General features: G+C 40.4%; 1 protein-coding gene across 1 annotated transcript in view; it reads left to right on the top strand.

Annotated features, from left to right (window-relative positions):
- The window catches only part of LOC124529224 (uncharacterized), a 299,198-nt gene that overhangs the window by 82,201 nt on the left and 197,937 nt on the right, over positions 1 to 19,060 (top strand). The window lies entirely within an intron of this gene.

Here is a 19,060-nt window from a genome sequence, read left to right as displayed (position 1 = left end):
AAAAACATTCACTGGGGAGTCAACTCTCAGTAGGCTCATCTGTGAGATGAGGTTAAAAATATGTGCCTCTCAGATGCATCGTGAGAAATGATGGAGATAATACTTGGGGAAATACACAGAATTCAGAGGCTTCTTTTGTTATTGCTATCATTATTCTGTTTCTTTGATAGTGGAGCCCATAAATGTTTCCCCAGTGGACTTTCATTTGAATATCTATGACATGTTCATATTTCAAGTAACTTTCAAACTAACCTCTGCTTGAGAACAATGTCGGTTAATGGTTTTTTCCTCTAATGACTGATCCCAAAGGCTTTGTGAAGAAACGTGGGATACTCGTGAGAGGAGTTAGTCTAGGGTGGGTAGGGAGAGGACATTTTCCCTGGGGGAACCCACTGTCTCTGTGGAACCAGACTTTGAGGACGTGTTCTAAGAAAGCAGCAAGCATAATTTAACCCCTGAGCTGAGGTCTTGGTTCCTACCTATCACCTCAGAGGAATTTCAGAAATGTGGTGTTACCCAAAATTTCAGTATATTATACAATTAATATTAATATTTATTTAGAGGATCTTAAGCGGGTCCACGATCAGCGAGGAGCCTGATGTGGGGCTCGATCCTATGACCCTGGGATCATGACCTGAGCTCATGACCGACCCTCAACTGACTGAACCACCTAGGGGTCCCTAAAAGACAGAGCATGAGTGGGGGGAGGGCTAGAGAGAGAGAGAAACACAGAATCTGAAGCAGGCTCCGGGCTCAGAGCTGTCAGCACAGAGCCCGACATGGAACTTGAACCCTTGAACTGTGAGATCATGACTTGAGCCGAAGTCAGATGTTTAACCGAATGGGCCACGCAGAGCCCCAAAATTTAGCTATTTTTTTTAAAAAGAGTTCAATCAACACCTAACAGGCAGGTACATTCTTTTTGTGCCTTTTAATTAAGTATCTGAAAATGTAAAGCATGGAGATAGGTTACAAAACATATTATTCAGTTTGCTTTCTAGAGCCATCTTCATTAAGAACTGTTTTATGAGGCGCCCGGGTGGCTCAGTCGGTTAAGCGTCTGACTTCGGCTCAGGTCATGATCTCACAGTTCTTGGGTTCAAGCCCCACGTCTGGCTCTGTGCTGACAGCTCAGATCCTGGAGCCTGTTTCAGATTCTGTGTCTCCCTCTCTCTCTGCCCCTCTCCTGCTCATGCTCTGTCTCTCTCTCTCAAAAATAAATAGACATTTAAAAAAATTTTTTTAAAGTAATAAAAAGAACTGTTTTATGGTAAAAGGAGATACGAGCGTTTTTATCATTGTTATTATTGGTTTAGATGCCCATCCCCGTCTGCCACCATCAAAGCATGAACTCTGAGTGCAGAAGCCACATATATTGCTGTGTTTGCTTTGGGAATATTCCATGCACGCTGTTGGAGGTTCCTAACAGAGTGTGCTACAGTTCAAATGCCAGGAGGGACTAGAAGATGAAGAGGTGCCCCAAGGACGCCTTCAGGGAGAAGGGCAAAACCACTATGTGATTCATGTTGCAAGATCATTCACAGTGTTGGGGTGTCTGGGTGGCTCAGTCAGTTAAGTGTTCGACTCTTGGTTTCGGCTCAGGGGGTTGGGAGATCGAGCCCTGTGTCGGGCTCTGTGCTGACAACTCCGGAGCCTGCCTGAGATTCTCTTTCTCTCTCTCTCTCTCTGCCTCTCCCTCCGCCTCCTTCCCCCAAATAAATAAACAAACTTAAAAAATATTCACAGGGCTAAAAAGTACATCAAGTCTGCAGGGGAAATCAGAGCCTGGTCCTTCTTTCAATAGTAAAATGCATTTTTCCCTTCCTGCCAAAAAGAACAAAAAGTATCTTGGAATCGTCGAAGTAACAACCCCAAATTTTCTTCCCCTGTGTCAGAAGCAAACAAACAAAAATAATTACCTCCTGCCACAGCCAAGGAAAATTTACTCTTTAACAGCCTGACAAAATGTCACGGAATTACATCCATCCCTTGGTATCACCTAACAAAATCCTGGATCCCCAAAGAAATACACCAGGCTATTTCACATTCAGTGTATATAAGAAAAGTACACAGTTCAGGACAAAACCAACACAAGAAAAGCACCAAAACCTCCAACACTTGACAGGAAAGAGAAGTCATCGGAGGCTGTTTGATTTCAGAATAAAAATTCTGCTGCTCAAAGTCCTGTTCATTCCACTGGGCTCTACCCAATAACAGCAAATTTTTCACTAACCACACAATTCTGCCTGCCAGTCGCTCTGTTAGCAGTGTGTGGGAGACTGACAGTTAAAACAGCAAGTTTTCCAGAAATATAATACTTTTAATAATAGGAATACACATACGAGAATGCATAAATGTGCATTGTGTATGTAATTGATATAGGGACACTTAAGACATTTTTGTCCCTACTTTTAAAATGCAAGTCTAAGGGGCTCCTGGGTGGCTCAGTCGGTGAAGCGTCCAACTCTCGCTTTCGGCTCAGGTCGTGATCTCACGGTTCTTGAGTTAGAGCTCCGCATCAGGCTCCGCACTGACGGTGCGGAGCCTGCTTGGGATTCTCTGTCTCTCCCTCGCTCTCTGCCCCTTCTCCTAGTCACTCTCTCTGTCTCTCAAAATAAATCAATAGTCTTCAAAAAAGCAATACAATAAAATGGAAGTCTAAGACAGGGTCATCTCTATTGTAACTCCACGAACAGGAGAAATTGGCTTCACAAGGTCATTTGGGAGGGCAGGGTACCTTACAAATGCTAACTGGGAGTGGGGGGGGGAGTGGTCCCTTATTCCCATGCAGTAAGGAGGGACTGAGAAGGTATTGCCCAGAAGGAGGGTAAATTACAGAAGCACCTAGTCTGCTGAGGAAATGCCTGCATTACCCTCTTGTAAGGTTACACGGTTAATGGATGTTGGAATGAGGGTACAATGTTACACATCACAGCTGGCTTCCCTTTTGGCGTCAGGCTGTGCCAGGAGGCAAATATTTGCAGGTTAAGGTGAAAAGGTTGCCCATAGGGTTGGAGAAGTCTCCTGAGGGAGGTAGTGGACACATGGGCGAGCCCAAAGGTAGTATCACCCCCAAGCTCCCAAAATAGGACTTCCAGATACCGTCACTCGGATTTTGTTTAAATAAATTTACATCTTAACATTGATTTTCTCCTTTTGCAGAGCGGAGGTGGTCAAAAATGATGAGTTAACTGACAAGTCTGAGCTCCAGTCCCCTCGTGTAAAATGTTTGAATACTCTAAATTATGGATTTTAAATGTGGGTTCGTTTTCTTTGAAGAGTTTGAATAATTCCATGGTAGAGACATTTGGAACCTGCTTGTCCTTTGACACTTATCCTGGAAATCTTTCGTATAGAAAACATCGCCTTCTTTGTGGATCGTGGTCATTGACGACAAACAAGCTAGGGTCTTTGAGAAGATATATGCCAAAAAAAAAAATATGCCTTTTGTCTATCAGTTTTGGCAGGGTGATAAACTAAGTTAAATATGCAGATTATCTTAGTCTACCATTCTGCCAGAATCAGGACTCAAAGGCATGTTTTGTTTTCAGATCAGGTTCTATGAACACCTGGAAATTCTAGATGTGATAAGAGCAAACAGCTCTGAGATGCACAGATAAACACCTAAGGGAGAAAAATGATTTCCTTGGTTATCAGAAATGAAGAGGAAATTGAAAATCAGAGAGGGAAGTGAGTAATCCGAGGTTATGGCTGCCTTGGATGGCGGGGAGAAGAGAGTATCAGTCTTGGGTATCTAAAGTTTTAGGTTTCAGTGACCATTCAGGAGGTAAAGCCTTGGGCCCATTAGCTATGGAGTGTTGAAAGTCTCCTGCATAAATCACGGATGTTCAAGACTAGTCTGAAAAGGACTAGACCAAGAAAAAAATCTGCTCTCAATAGGGAAATAAGAAACTCCTCTTTCTCTAGGCTCTGCTGACAATTTTATTTCTCCAGGGGTGCCGGGTGCCTGGTGCCTGAGTGGCTCGGTGGGTTAAGCATCCAGTGCTTAGTTTTGGCTGAGTCTCATCATGATGAGATGGTTCATGAGTTCGAGCCCTGTGTCGGGCTCAGTGCTGACAGCATGAAGCCTGCTTAGGATTCCCTCTCTCTCCCACTCTCTCTCTCTCTCAGAATGAATAAACTTAAAAAAAAATATTTTTCCTGTTAATCTAGAAATAGAATTCCTATGATGGAAAAAATATAGTAGTTGAAATGAAAAACTCAAAAGGTATATAATATAGATTAGACCTTCTGAGGAGAGAGCTAATGGCGAGCTAAGACCTTGCTTGGACTGCACCACTAAGGGATAAAGAGATGGAAAAAGTGAAGTGATTTGGGAGAAGGTCTCACGTGCCTCTTACAATATTTCCGGGAGCAGAAAATAGAGAGAAAGAGGGAATAAACATTACATGAGTTAATTTCTCAGCGAGGTATTAATTTCCCGGACTTGCTGGAAAACCCAAGCTCTCAGATTCAAGGAGCAAAAGTCTGTGAGCAGGAGAAAATACAATCAATCCACAGGTGGACGCATTGTGATGAACCAGCAGACGGCAATTATAGAAGTCTGAGGACAATTGAACAAGGTATTCAGTGCCGTGGGAGAAAATTTAAGAAGATGGTTACCTAACTTACCCTTCAAGAGTTAGGGTAGGGAATGGTCCAAATGAAGAGAAACACTTTTGCCTAAGAATACTGTATTAGCATCCTAAAGCTGCCTTAACAAAAGGCTGTAGCCTTAGTGGCTTAAAAAAAAAAAAAAAAAAGAATTTTACTGTCTTACAGTGCTGGAGGCGAGAAGTTTGAAGGCAGGATGTCAGCAGGGCCCTGCTCTCTCAGTCTGTGCTAGAGAAGAATTGTCCTATGGTTCTCTTCTCGCTGCTGGTAGCCCCAGGTGCTCCTTGGCCTGTGGATGGACCACCCCAATCGTCTGTCTTCACATGACCCTCTCCCCGTGTGTCTTTACATCATCTTCCCTCTGTGTGCATTTGTCTTTGTGTCCAAATTTCCCCTTTTTATAATGACACCAGTCGTAATAAGTTAGGACCCACCCTAAAGACCTCATCTTAACTTGGTTAAACTTGCAAAGATCCTATTCCCAAATCAGATCACATTCTGAGATTCTGCGGGTTAGGATTTCAATATAGCTTCTTTGCGGGGGGGGGGGGGGGACTCCGTTCAATCCAGAACCCATGTATCCTTCATAGAACCTTGCTAAAATAACTAACAAGGAATATCTCTCAAGAAAAGGAAGAACGAAAGAACTGATGTCATCTTGTACTATTCTTTTGAATCCTCTATATTTGAAACGTTTTGTAACTTTCCAAAGGAATACTAAATAAACAGTATGCCTTTACTATTCAGTTTTGATAAACTATTAGGCAATTAAGAGCTTTTGAATAGCAGAGGAAGGAATAAATGATTGTATCATTTGTATAGTTACATGATTATTTCTCCAACTAATGAACTCAAAGTTAAATCAAGAATTGTGGCTAAGACATCTCTACTTGCACAATACGTACACCAAATTTGGAAAGCACTGATTTCGACCACTCATATATGCATGGACATTCATTTTGTTTACAGCTACAAAGATGAGAAGCTATAGGAAATGGTACTATAGAAAACCACTACGTAAGGAAAATCTTATTCTAAGAAAATTGGACTGATCCTTTGAAAACTTGGTGAAAGATTTTACTGTCTTCCCTCGTACTTGGTTTCTAATATTCTAATCTATGTGGGTAAATAAACATGGAATCTTCAGCGCTGTAGGGAAAATGGAAAGAGAAGAGAAATCAAAGTACTTTGTAAAAATCTAAAGTCATAAATTAAGAATTGTAATGACTATGAGAAGCATTTTGCATTATCACTTAAAGTATTATCACTATTTAAATATATTTAAATATGACAAAAACATTACTGTTGCACTTTAGCAACAGTATCTGAGCTGAAAGAACATTTTGTTAATTATTCGATAAAACTGCTATGCTTATAATTCTCATCTTCATTGGGTACAGGCATTGGCCAACTTAAACAAATGATACAGGGGCGCCCAAGTGACCCAGTCCGTTGAACTTCTGACTCTTCATTTTGGTTCAGATCATGATCCCAGGGTTGTGGGATTGAGTCCCGCTGGCACTGGGCTCTGCTCCGAGTGTGGGACCTGCTTGTGATTCTCTCTTTCTCTCTCTGTCCCTTTGTGCCTCCCCCACTCAAGCACTCTCTCTCTCTCTCTCCAAAATAAAATGTAAAAAAATGATACAGATGGTAGGTTAAAGAAACAAAACCAACAGAATTGAGGCAAAGAACATTGATTAATGAATTAAAAAACAATTCTGAAAGGTCATGTTCTCAAGTTGGGCTAAGCCTTCAGGCAACTCTAACAAACGTGACCAGGCTGTCTGTATGGAGCAGGTAACCCATGCTGACTCCGAATTTGCTGACATTACAGGGTTATTATTTCTGGAAGGATGTAGCATTCTGGAACAATTTCTCTAATGATTCCATTAAGACCATGGTTTCCTTCAATTTGGGCTTCCATATTTCATTTTTCACATTACCCGACACCACAAAGAAAATAAAACCGGGTCTTGGAGAGAGTGTCTGTGTCACCAAGGGGGGAAAGAAATCACTCAATTTTGACGGTACTTAACCCCATTTTATTTGATAAGCACATCTGTTGTTTGAATCACATGTCAGCGTGTGCATGATGAAATTCTATGAATGCTAGTTTAAAGGCAAAAAAGTAATGTGCCTTACGGTAAGTTCTGGCAATCGGAGGATTTAAGAAAGAAGCCAGACACACGCCATCCTTTGGATAGTATTTAAAAGCACACCACAGCAAAGAAGCTACAGGAAAAGAAATATCTAGAACAGAATGTGACGACCACACAGGCTTCCACCTGACAGAATCGCAGTGAGCAGGCGATTATTAGTCTCTTACTTTCAAGAGGATCCGCCCTGTACTAATTTGTGACAGAATGAGGCTTTTTCTATGGATGAAGGTAAGGACAATACCTCTTAATTCCTCAAAAAGAATCTTTTGGAAATACTTCCATAGAAAATTTTCTTGTATATTCCAATGGGAAGAATAAATAAAGGGAACCAGAACATGGTAGGCTGGTGGATAAGTGTGCGCTCTTTACCTGGAATTGAATTTTGGTTTCCAAAATCTACTTAGCGATGAGACTTAGAGCAGGTGCCCAATCTCAGTTGGTTAAGCGTCCAACTTCGGCCTGGGTCATGATCTTGTCAGTCCCGAGTTTGAGCCCCGTGTCGGTCTCTGTGCTGACAGCTCAGAGCCTGAAGCCTGCTTCAGATTCTGTATCTCCCTCTCTCTCTTTCCTCCTCCCCCGCTCACACTCTGTCTCTGTCTCAAAAATAAATGAACATTTTTAGAAAACTTAAAAGGATAAACAGTTGTGTACAATATTTGCATCTTAAGTCCATTCTTTCTAAAACCAGTAAAGTGTTGATTTTTTTATTATTTTAAAAATGTTTATTTATTTATTTTTGAGAGAGACAGAGAGAGTGTGAGTGGGGGAGGGGCAGAGAGGGAGGGAGAGAGAAAATGCCAAGCAAGCTTTGTTGCTGTCACAAACCATGAGACCATGACCTGCTCTGAAGTCAGGAATCGGACCCTCAACCTACTGAGCCACCCAGGTGCCCCCAGTAAGGTGTTTTAGACCAAGATAGAATTTTCTGTTTTCACTAATATTATGGCGTGTAACCTCAAAAGAAATAAGTGATAAGTGAGATAAACATTAATATTTCTATTTCATAAATGAGAAACTGCATTTTGGAGAAATGATGCTAGTTACCCAAGATCTTATAGCTTAGTAAGGAAATGTTGGCAATGAAACCCTTGCTCTGTACCTCTGGCTACTCAACTACCTTCTGCCTCTAAAAAGGGCTTTCCACTAACCCCAGGGGCATGATCAATGTTCCTTTGGTCGTCATTAGGGGAAGCGGTCTTTCCATCACCTCACTCTAGCACTTTCCTTTTAACACATAGGTTGACTTCCCGTTACTCTTAAGATAAATCAAAGTCTTTGCCATGGATTTAAAGAGACTGGTAATATGGCCTCAGCTTCTGTCCACAGTCTGATTACCCTCATTAATCAGAGCCAACTTCCCATTATGAGCCCAGGCACACTCTTAGCGCGGGCTATACTCAAGTTCTATATATCCTACAAGTTTGGTGTGCCATTGGGCATTTGTCCCCAATGGTAACTCCTACATATCCTTCAAATCCCAGACTCAATCACTTTTGTTATCATTTATACGCATGAATGAGCTCCAACAAGATTTCAGGTGTTTGAGGGCAGTGGGCGTATCATATTCTTGTGTCTTTTGAAGCATACAGTATTTGTACATAGTAGGTATTCTTTTTTTAGAAAAAAATTAATGTTTATTTATTTTTGAGACAGTGAGAGACAGAACATGAACGGGGGGAGGGGCAGAGAGAGAGGGAGACACAGAATCCAAAGCAGGCTCCAGGCTCTGAGCGGTCACCACAGAGCCTGACGCGGTGCTCGAACCCATGGAACATGAGATCACGACCTGAGCTGAAGTCGGATGCTCAACTGACTGAGCCACCCCGGCGCCCCCGTAGTATCAATAGATACTTCTAAAATACAAAATAAAATGAAATGTGAAACTCTGGTTATAGAGATGCAACAAGGTTTATTGTAAACTCGGTTTACCAAAAATGAGTACAAGGAAATGTCAAGATAATCTTAAGAGTCAAATCTTGGTAATAGTAGCTTCTAAAATTTGAAATAGACCTGGCTGAGAAAACCCATCAATTCAGAGAAAGAGATACTGTTTTCACATTACCTATAAATGGGGAGCCCATCGCTGGTAATGAATAAGAAAATACATATCAATGTTTTATGATTTTACAATTTTATGTTTATTTTTTATTTTCTCCCTTCTTTAATATTCAAAAGCAGTATTTTACGCAAACCTTTTCTTTTTTTTTAAAAAAATTAATATTTATTTACTTTTGAGATATATATAGAGAGAGACAGAATGTGAGTGGGGAGGGGCAGAGAGAGAGGGAGACAGAATCTGAAGCAGGGTCCAGGCTCTGAGCTGTCAGTGCAGGGCCCTAGGCGGGGCTTGAACTCACCCACAGCAACATCATGACCTGAGCCAAGGTCAGACACTTAACTGACTGAGCCACCCTGGCGCCCCATTAGGTAAAACTTTTCTAAAGAGAGAAGTGAGCTCAGAAACTCCCTTCCTTGAAGCATGGCCAAATTGGACAAAGCTCATTCTCAAGTAGAATGCCTTCTAAGAATTCCCAGGGTACACACGCGTGCATGGGGACCTCCACAAATACATCTGTTTTCTGTTATAGTAACTGCAAACTTGGTTATTTTAAAGACCAAGTACACGGTTCTCCAGATTATTTTTGATACTTCTAAGTGAAAATAGCTATATCGGCCTTTCTAATTATAGAATGCCACTATAAGCTCTTTATTAAGAAAATCATAGAATTTAAAAACTATATGTAAAAGTCTAGTTCTCAGAAAGCATGTGTGTCTATCCTGCAGCCATATTAAATGCATACACACTCACCTTCCTTTTATTAATCATTGCCATCTAACCTAAGTTGCTTAAATTATTCATTCACTGTAGAAATGAAAAATAGATTTAGTAAATAAATAGATCAGCACTTCAAACTTAGGAGAAAATATACATAATAAAAGAGTTAAAAAAATTTGAAAACCTGGCAAGTAGTATTCTTGAATTCACATTAGCTTACTTGAGTTACTGGAAATCTTTCATGTTTGCTGTTAATTCAGATGGAAGTTGCTAGGTTAGTCAAAGGTCACTGCAATGTACATGGCCAAATAGATTAATTTTATTTGTATTGCATAATATATTTTGCATATTGTCGTTCATTCAATTACCAATAACCTGTTGTGGTAGATTAAAGGTGGCTGTAACTTTTTTGCTGTTCCCCCCGCTGAAAAGTGAGCTCCATCTTTTCTCCCCTTCAGTCTGAGAGGTGGGGGGAGAAGTCTGTGACTGCTTAATAGATAGAAAATTATGGAAGAGATGCTCTCATTTTCTAGGTGTAAGTTCTGGTTTTAAAAGACTTGAAAGGACAGGTAGCTTCACTTCCTGTCTTACTGGAAACCATGCTCGTAGAGCCCTGAGGTGCTACATAAAAAAATTCCTAAGAGGCTACCTTGCTAGAGAGGAAGGAGAGGCCTTGTTAACAACAGGAGAGAGAGAGAGAGCCCCTGAACTGGGTCTAGCTTTCCCTTTGTCTTTGCCAATGTGCTTGGCTTGTGAGAGAAGCCATCTTGGACCCTCCGGTTCAGGTCAGCCACCAGATAAATACCACCCAGTGGCCCCAGCTGATGCTGTGTGGAGCAGATGAATCACTTTGCCGAATCGTGCCTCTTTTCTTGATCCACAGAATTGGCAGATATGGGAAAATGTTGTTTCAAGCCACTAATGTTTGCATTAATTTTTGTAACTGAAGAACTTATTTCTTTAGCCCCTTATATGACCAAGTATATATGACCAAGTATATCAAGAGCTGGAGGAATAAAGTCAGGACGTTCTCTGTAAATTGTGTAGGTGGCTATTACACACTGAAACTTGTGTGCTTAAGGGGAAAAAATCATTTTATTTCTAAGTTCAGCTTTGGATCCCCCAAAAGGCATTTGGATCTTGGCTAGTCCTTTAGTTATGCTATCTACACGTAAAAAGGTAGGTGTAGAAGATGAAAGTGGGTAGAGAGGGGGCCGTTATGGACTGAATTATATCTCCTGAATTGTGGCTGTATTTGGAGAAAGGGTCTTTAAAGTGGTAATTAAGTTAAGACGAGGTCTTTAGTGTGAGCCCTAATCCAATATGGCTGCTGTCCTTATAGGAAGAGGAGTTTAAGACGCAGACACACACCCTGGAAGACCATGTGAGGGAGACTAACTAAAATTAACCCTGTCAACACCTCGACCTTGAGCTTCTAGTCTCCAGAACTGCCAGAAAATAAATTGCTGCTGTTTAAGTCACTCAGCCTATGGTACTTTGCTATGACAGCCCAAGAAAATGAATACAGGAGCTCATGAACAACCGGTGACAGTGAATTATCCTTTTTTTTTTTTTCCCAGTTGGAAAGAAGAAGTAATGATAGATTTTAACCTTTTAGAATTCTATGTGTAAATCCGGCATCATTGAAATGGGGTCTGGCTCTCCTATTCCTTTGGCGTAGCCACATTATATGTAGGTAAGTTTTGGCTAATTGTAGGGCACAAATAGTTACCTCAGAAATTCCACAGAAAACCTGACTTAGATTCACTATACTATCAGACTATTTCATGTATCTATAGAATTTTAAGAAGTCTATCAACCAGTTAATATTTATATATCAGTGTGGCAAGGTATCATTATTATAGTAGTAGATGGGCACCATTTTTGTTTTACTGGAGGGAAATCCAATATGAATAAAATAGCAACTTTTCAAACATGACATTTAATCCATGCATGTAAATCAAACTGAGAATCTATTATTCATTATTAAAAGGGTGGCATATTTTTATTACATTGAGAATGAAACACAAATACTGTGAAAAATTTAGTGCCTCTTCTTGAAATTTTAAGACACTTATCATGTAGTCAGCTAACCGATACTGGCACTCATTTTAAAATATAGCCATGAAATTAATAAGTTTGATGTTTTATGCCTGAAAAGAGGATGCTCAATTTCAGTGAACTAGGCAAATTTATTTTTTATTTAAAGCTTCCTAAATACTTAAGATGGTAAAGTACTTCAGTAACGTTCTGATTCCAGTATGTATATGAAGAATATAGTTCATATTCTTGTCATTATTAGTCACGGCCACAGTGTTCTTCCCTGAAGTGCTTTCTGAAAACTGCATATATCAGAAACTGATTAAAATGACCTAAAGTATTAATTCTTAAAATATGATGAACCCAACATTTTGCAAGAGGTTATTTTCTGTGTGACATTTAATACCAAAAAAATAAAATGATTTTAGTAACTCATAAGATGGGGCAGTCTTAGGACACTTAGAGCCTGAGCATCATTGCTTTTATTGATTATTGATTATTACCATTAGTAACAAACAATCCTGGAGTACAGCATGCAGCTTTAGAAAGTTTTCCATTATATCAGTTGGAGGAAAGCTTTTTTCTCGTCAATTCTTGGACAGGTCACTTCTGTTGGTCAAGAGGGCCCCCAGACTTGTGGGAACGGAATTGCAGATGGTTTTTCCCATATGGCGTGGTTGGTCGTGGGGCATCCTGCTCTTGTCCAAGGTCTGGCTCTTGTACTTACTAGTGCTCAGCACTTTAGGAAAACACTTAATCTCGCTGGCCTCAGTTCCCTCATGTGTACAATGGGAATCTAATACCTAATTCATAGGGGCTTTGTGAGCATTAAATAATATGGTGCACAAATCGCTTAGTGTAGTGGGTTACATGTAGGAAATAATTGGTTGCTCTAATTATTTTTATCATTATGATAATAATCTGCCATGTAGAACGTTCTCTGTTTCCCGCTGAGTTAGGTTTCTGCGGCTCTTCCCTTCAAGAAGTATTAGTTAATCCATCCTTGATTTATTTAAGACAACTCAATTTTCGTTACATTTATTTGATGCTCTTTTGCCTCTGCTCCTTGCTACTAAGTAGTGTGAGGGGTTCAAGGCCATCAGTGTAGAAGGTCACTTTATCACTGTGCCTCATATCCTCTCGCAGAGAGGAAGAGTAAGTATAACTGAGTACCTACAGTGTGTCAGTTTCTTCACCGTATGCTTAATATACACTATCAATGCAAACTTCACATCACCCAATCTGTTGTTAAACCCATTTTGCAGGTAAGAGAAACTGAGGTTTTGGACACGAGGATTTGCCCATACGTTTGAAGCTGAGATTGAAACCCAGGTGTGAATAACCCCACAGAGTAAACACCAAGGTTCACAATCCACCCTAAAGGAAGCAGCAAGAACTGATATATTGGTTTTTCTCTCTCTCTAAATTACTCATCAATGCCCATTATATTTCTTTTTTATTTTTACCAGACTTATTTCTATTTCTAATGCCAAAACTCTCTCTCTCTTCCGTGTACTTTTGGAGGACAGATCTTGTATCAGGTAGTAAACTAACATTTAGGAATGAGGCTGTTACAGTACATGCTAAGATCTTATGAATATTTGATAACACTGGAATGGAAACCTTTTGGGAGTAGGAGTTGGGTCTATTTTGTTCACTGCTGTATCTAGCACCTAGAAATGTGGCTGTCTCAAATATTTCTTTTTTTAAACATTTTTTAATGTTTTTATTTATTTTTGAGACAGAGAGAGACAGAGCATGAGCAGGGGAGGGGCAGAGAGAGAGGGAGACACAGAATCCGAAGCAGGCTCCAGGCTCTGAGCTGTCGGCACAGAGCCCGACGAGGGGCTCGAACTCACGGACTGTGAGATCATGACCTGAGCCGAAGTGGGACACTTAACTGACTGAGCCACCCAGGTGACCCTCAAATATTTCTAAAACGAGCAAATCTAAAAAGTCCAGAGTCTCAGTGCAGACTTTAAATAGTCAGCTATTGCCTGCCTTTTAGTTGAAACGTTTTTAACTTTAAAACTGTTTTTGGTGTTTTATGCAGATTCACATTCTTTATTTTATTGGAAATGATTCTGACGTGCCATAAATCCATCCTTGCCCTTTGTGTCTGTTCTCTACATCTGTTCACATTTGCTGTATTCAGAGTTAAGAATGCCCTAGTTACAAAATAGTAGTTCTTCTCCGCGTTGCATGCCATTCAACAATCAAATCATTCTGAATTCTCTAAAGAGGAGAAACTTGCTTCTATATTTGAACTCACTCACATTCAGAGGGGATATGTTTTAATGTTTCAACATCTACACAAAATGCTTTACAATTACTTTTAAGGCCCTAATTCTCATATGAACACTGAGTGGAGCCACAAAGGGCTGAGAAAAGTTAAGGAATTTCTCCAAGGTCGCATGTCCTGTTAAGTGTGAAGAAAAGGGCCAGTGATCTTTTCCTACCAAGCAGTAGTCAGTGACTTTTCAACTGAGGGGTCTCTGAAAGCTCATGGTGGGAGCAGGGAAATGATTTCTGGTCAAACAAAATCATCATTGGAACTCAAGGGCCAGTAAGGGTCTATTTAGTAAACTGCAAATGAGATCATGTCAAGCTTTTGTTTAAGATCTCCCGGGGGCGCCTGGGTGGCTCAGTCGGTTAAGCGTCCGACTTCGGCTCAGGTCATGATCTCGCGGTCCGTGGGTTTGAGCCCGCGTCGGGTTCTGTGCTGACAGCTCAGAGCCTGGAGCCTGTTTCAGATTCTGTGTCTCCTTCTTTCTCTGACCCTCCCCTGTTCATGCTCTCTCTCTGTCTCAAAAACAATAAATAAATGTTAAAAAAAAAAAGATCTCCCAGTGGCTCTCCATTACATTTAGAATAAAATCCAAATTCCTTGTGGGTTTCACTCCAGCCTCATTTTCCATTCTCTGAACACAACCAGCTCATTCTTGTCATAGGGCCACCGAATTAGTGGTGGCTTCCTACCTACTAGGGTTCCTCCTTCAACTGTGACATGGCTGGTTTCAGGTTAAGTATCACTGTCTTAGACTAGATTTTCTTAACAGATTTATTCCTTCTCTGCTCATTTTCTAGTGCATCACAATTTTATCTTTGTTATTTCAATATCAGTAGTGGTAATTAGAGCATTTATTGCTATTAAAATGGTCTGATGTGTTATTGATTATCCCTTCCCGCATCAGATTATAGATTAACGAGAACTAGAAGCTTCTTTGTCTTTATTCAATTATTTTTATTCTCAGTGCCAAAAATGGTGCTTAAGTGCAGTATGAACATTTAACAAAATGTGTGTGAGTGAATGAATGAATGGATGAATGGAAAGAAATAGTGAAGTTGGATTATCATTTTTGATATAGTCAAATCAACAATTTAGTACCTGAGAAAACATGAGCCAATCATTACTTTCCTAAATCTTTTTTTCCCCATCACCTGTGAAATGGGCTAATATCAATTATATAAAAGGATTGACGTGATCAGATGTGATAATATGCCTTTAAGAACTTTGTAACATAGAAAATGTGGCATAGGTATGACTATTATTACTAGATGTCTTTGGTACAAAATGGTTGCCCAAAGGAAAAATGTTGATAAGCAATTATTGCCAAAAGTTTTCTCCTTTCCAAATGATGCATTTGTCTGCTCCTTTGTAAAACCATTTGTGGTTAATTTGTTGGTCTTTGATCTAATATGCTGCAGATGTTCAGAAATGCCATCTTTTTGTGCATTGAGGCTCAGTCACTGGGGTTTGTAAAAGTAATGGGCTGTGCCCAATTTTTCCCCAATGTGTTCAACTCTCAGGGACAATGAGGGGGAAATTTATCTTTTGCCTAACAAGGAGAAACTGAAAAGAAAATTCGACTTTTTGTTTTCACAGTCAAAAAAGGGGGGGGGTGTGGAAATCCCAGAACTGAATTTCCTAAATTAAAATATTCAATTAGATTTTGCCATCTCCCTGGAGTGAAATATTCTTAGTTGAACATTTGAGTAGCATGTAGAGATGAGTTATGACACATTGAGGTTGAGGTCAGGTAATGGAATTTCGATATAATGAGATGGCATGCCATATATTTCTTTTTGGTTTCAGTCACGTGTGATGGGAAATGGAGGAAAGGTCATATTTTTCAGCCTGTAATTATTCAGGTCTGATTCAGTTTGATTTTCAAGAGAAAGGTGGTTGCCCTACGCTGTGTAAGTCACGTGATCAAGGACACACAAATCTGTCTTATCTTTGTGTCCATATTAGATGGTGATACTCAAAGTGTGGTCTGAAGGACCACCTGAATCACCTTACCTTGGCATGCTTGTTAAAATTCACATTCCTGAGACTCACCCCAACCTTAGTGATTCAAGATGAGAACGAGGCCTGGAAATCTTCATTTTTCATCAGCACCCTTGGGTAATTCTTAGACAAATTAAATTTGGGGGACTGCTAATCTAGAGCCTTGAGGATGTCATTGTATGATTGCTGATGTTTCTCAGATGATTACAGTTTGTTGTTGAGAAGTCAAAAAATTAGATCCGGGACTCGAGGTTTTGAGAGATCATAGAGTTGTGACCCCATTTCAGGAAGATTTTTGTTCAGAATTACTATTTTGTAAGTTATCTGGTGAATCTAGCCCTTCAGAAAGAACTCATTCTTTAATTAAGGATCCTGGACAATGGGGTTTTATTGAAATAAAAAATGTTTTTTCTCGGTCAGTCCCATGTGTACTTTCAATGCCTGACCTCAAAGTGAACCATTTAAGAGAGAACAGGCCGAAACACGTGGAGAAAGAGCCCTAGCTCCTCAGTTTGTAGGAATCACAAAGAGAAGTAAATAGGACAGAGAAGAATCCCCTTGAGGCTTTTCTCTGTGAATCCAAGGCAGGCTTTTTGCTGTATCACCTCCTACATCAGGAAACATATCCTGAATGGCCCTGCTGTAGACTGCCAAGAGTCAGACACTAGCCCTACCGTCGACGTCTATTGTCTGTGCGACCTTGAACTCAATCTCTTTGTCTCATTTGTGTCCTTCACAAAATGGAGCTAATAATAAAATCCTCTTCTTAGAATTATTGTGGTGATGGAGTTGGCAAGGGTAAAGCGATTTAAAGGGTTCCTTGCATTTCATCAACTTCCGATAAATGTCGACTATTGACATACTACCTTTTAGGATTAAGGAAAACCAAAGGAAATCAATTTTCTAAAACAGGGAACTAGAAATACTACAGTTGCACCTGAGAGCGCGTGGTTTTCCAGTGGTGTGGGAAGGAAGATTTTCTCTCGGAAACTATGGTAGCTGTTACCACCCTCCGTCCTTGATCCCTAGTCCAACAAAAGTTTCCAAGAGTCATTACTTTATTTTATCCCACAGCGGAAAGACCGGGGATTAGAACTAATGTGCCTATTTATTTATCTTGGCTGAGGGACTGGAAAGGAAAACAATGATACTATAAAACTTTCACTGGATCACCTAGGTTACCCTGGGCTGTGGCATCAGTTCCCAATCATCTGTCCAGAGTTGTCTGCCTCAGAAAGAACATGTTGCTATTTCTACTGCAAATTAAGTGTATTTCTTTACCTCCTGGACTCCCCTTATTCTTTGAATGTTAGTCCTAGAAGACGCTGTTTAGTTCACTTCCCAGTCTGTGTAGCTGCCGCCTTCCCTTTATCACCACTGTCCTCCCTCCTCTTCCACTACTAAATGCTACTACGGCCAGCATTTAATAAATGGCAAAATCAAGATCCTGAGATGGTAGGTTACCTATGTAAGTGATCAGTTGGTATTTGATCTCATGTTTGTTTGAGGCCAAAGCCCATGATTTTAACCACTAAGATATATAGCTTCCCTTTTAAAGTTGGAAAGCACTTAAACGGAATGGGTTTGAACAATGAGGACTGAAGTAATCCATGTTTAAGGTCAAGTTAAAGTCAATGCACCTAAATGAACCATTTAAGGTGCATTTAGAAGAATTGGAAGCAAAGAAATGTGCAGATAGCCCCATTGTCGACCTACCTTGAACAACATAAGCATTATTGAGTATTCTGCTTCTCTATGGAGGTACACATTATATGAGTATTTGCATGTTCCTCAGCTATTGACTTGGTCATGAACCTGACAAAAACCACTACATCCCTGACTTTATCTCTGGTGACTGAGACTGGTGGCCCGAAGCTCTTTGGTCATAATAATCATCTTGATAGAACAGCGAAGACTGAACTTGAGTCAATACAAAGCAGGCCAATGAATCAGTGTACCTCAGCTTGGTTATTCTACAGAAACAAACAAAAAACCCTCAAAACATCTCAGTGGCTTAATACAATAGAACTTATTTTTCACCTAAACTCCATGTCCACTTTAGGAAAGCTGGGGGTTCTGTTTTAGCCATTCTCTTTCTGAGTCAAAGACTGATCGATGGGGCGCCTGGGTGGCGCAGTCGGTTAAGCGTCCGACTTCAGCCAGGTCACGATCTCGCGGTCCGTGAGTTCGAGCCCCGCGTCAGGCTCTGGGCTGATGGCTCAGAGCCTGGAGCCTGCTTCCGATCCTGTGTCTCCCTCTCTCTCTGCCCCTCCCCCGTTCATGCTCTGTCTCTCTCTGTCCCAAAAATAAATAAACGTTAAAAAAAAAAAATTAAAAAAAAAAGACTGATCGAAAGATCGCTGTCTGGAACATCATTTGTCACTGTGACAAAGGACAGAACAAGAGAACTCTGGAGGGTCTAGAACCAACAATAAACGCTCTGGCCTAGAAGTGATACTTGTTATGTTCACTCACAGATCATTGGACAGAACTAGTTCAAGGGCCCACCCACCGACAAAGGAGCTAGGAAGCGCAACCCTACCATATGTTTAGAAATATTTGATGAACAGAAAATATTAGAAATATTTGACAAACAGCATTAATGACAATATGGCTTCTTAGGAGTGATCGGAGCTTCCTAACGGTTAGAACTGTTCCCGCGGGCATTAATTTACCTCATGAATTGGCAAACCTTCCCATCAGCCAGTGTAGGGTTTAGATGGAGAATGAGCAACTGTCTTGCATGTTATACAACATTTCTAACGGAGCAAGGGGTCGAATATAACACGGTTTCTCAATTTTTGTGTTGTATCTGCCACCTGTGCCTTTATTAGATTACCTGTATTCCACAACAAAATTTCTAAAAATGCCCTTTTCTGAAGTCATTGTGTATTTGTCCCTCTTTTCTTATTATTGTTATTATTTCCTTTACATTTAGGGGCTTTAAAATTCTGAGAACATCTTAGTAATTGTTATGAAAATGTGTAAGCCTCCTAGCCCATGTCCGGGCCATCTCTGCCTGTACTTCTGCTTGAGAACCTGTAGATTAGAAATTGTTACCTCAAAGGTATTGTTCAAGATACTTTGGTTATAATGAGCAAAACTTGGGAGAGGAAGAAGGATTGCCTGACAAAAGGGTGTTGTGAGAAGATAACAGACTGTGTGTGTGTGTGTGTTTGT

This window comes from Lynx rufus, unplaced genomic scaffold, assembly GCF_022079265.1.
Source record: "Lynx rufus isolate CCGP_SWC_20201006 ecotype Redwood Valley unplaced genomic scaffold, mLynRuf1.p SCAF_6, whole genome shotgun sequence".
Classification (NCBI taxonomy): domain Eukaryota; kingdom Metazoa; phylum Chordata; class Mammalia; order Carnivora; family Felidae; genus Lynx; species Lynx rufus.
This window is presented reverse-complemented; position numbering and strand designations above follow the sequence as displayed.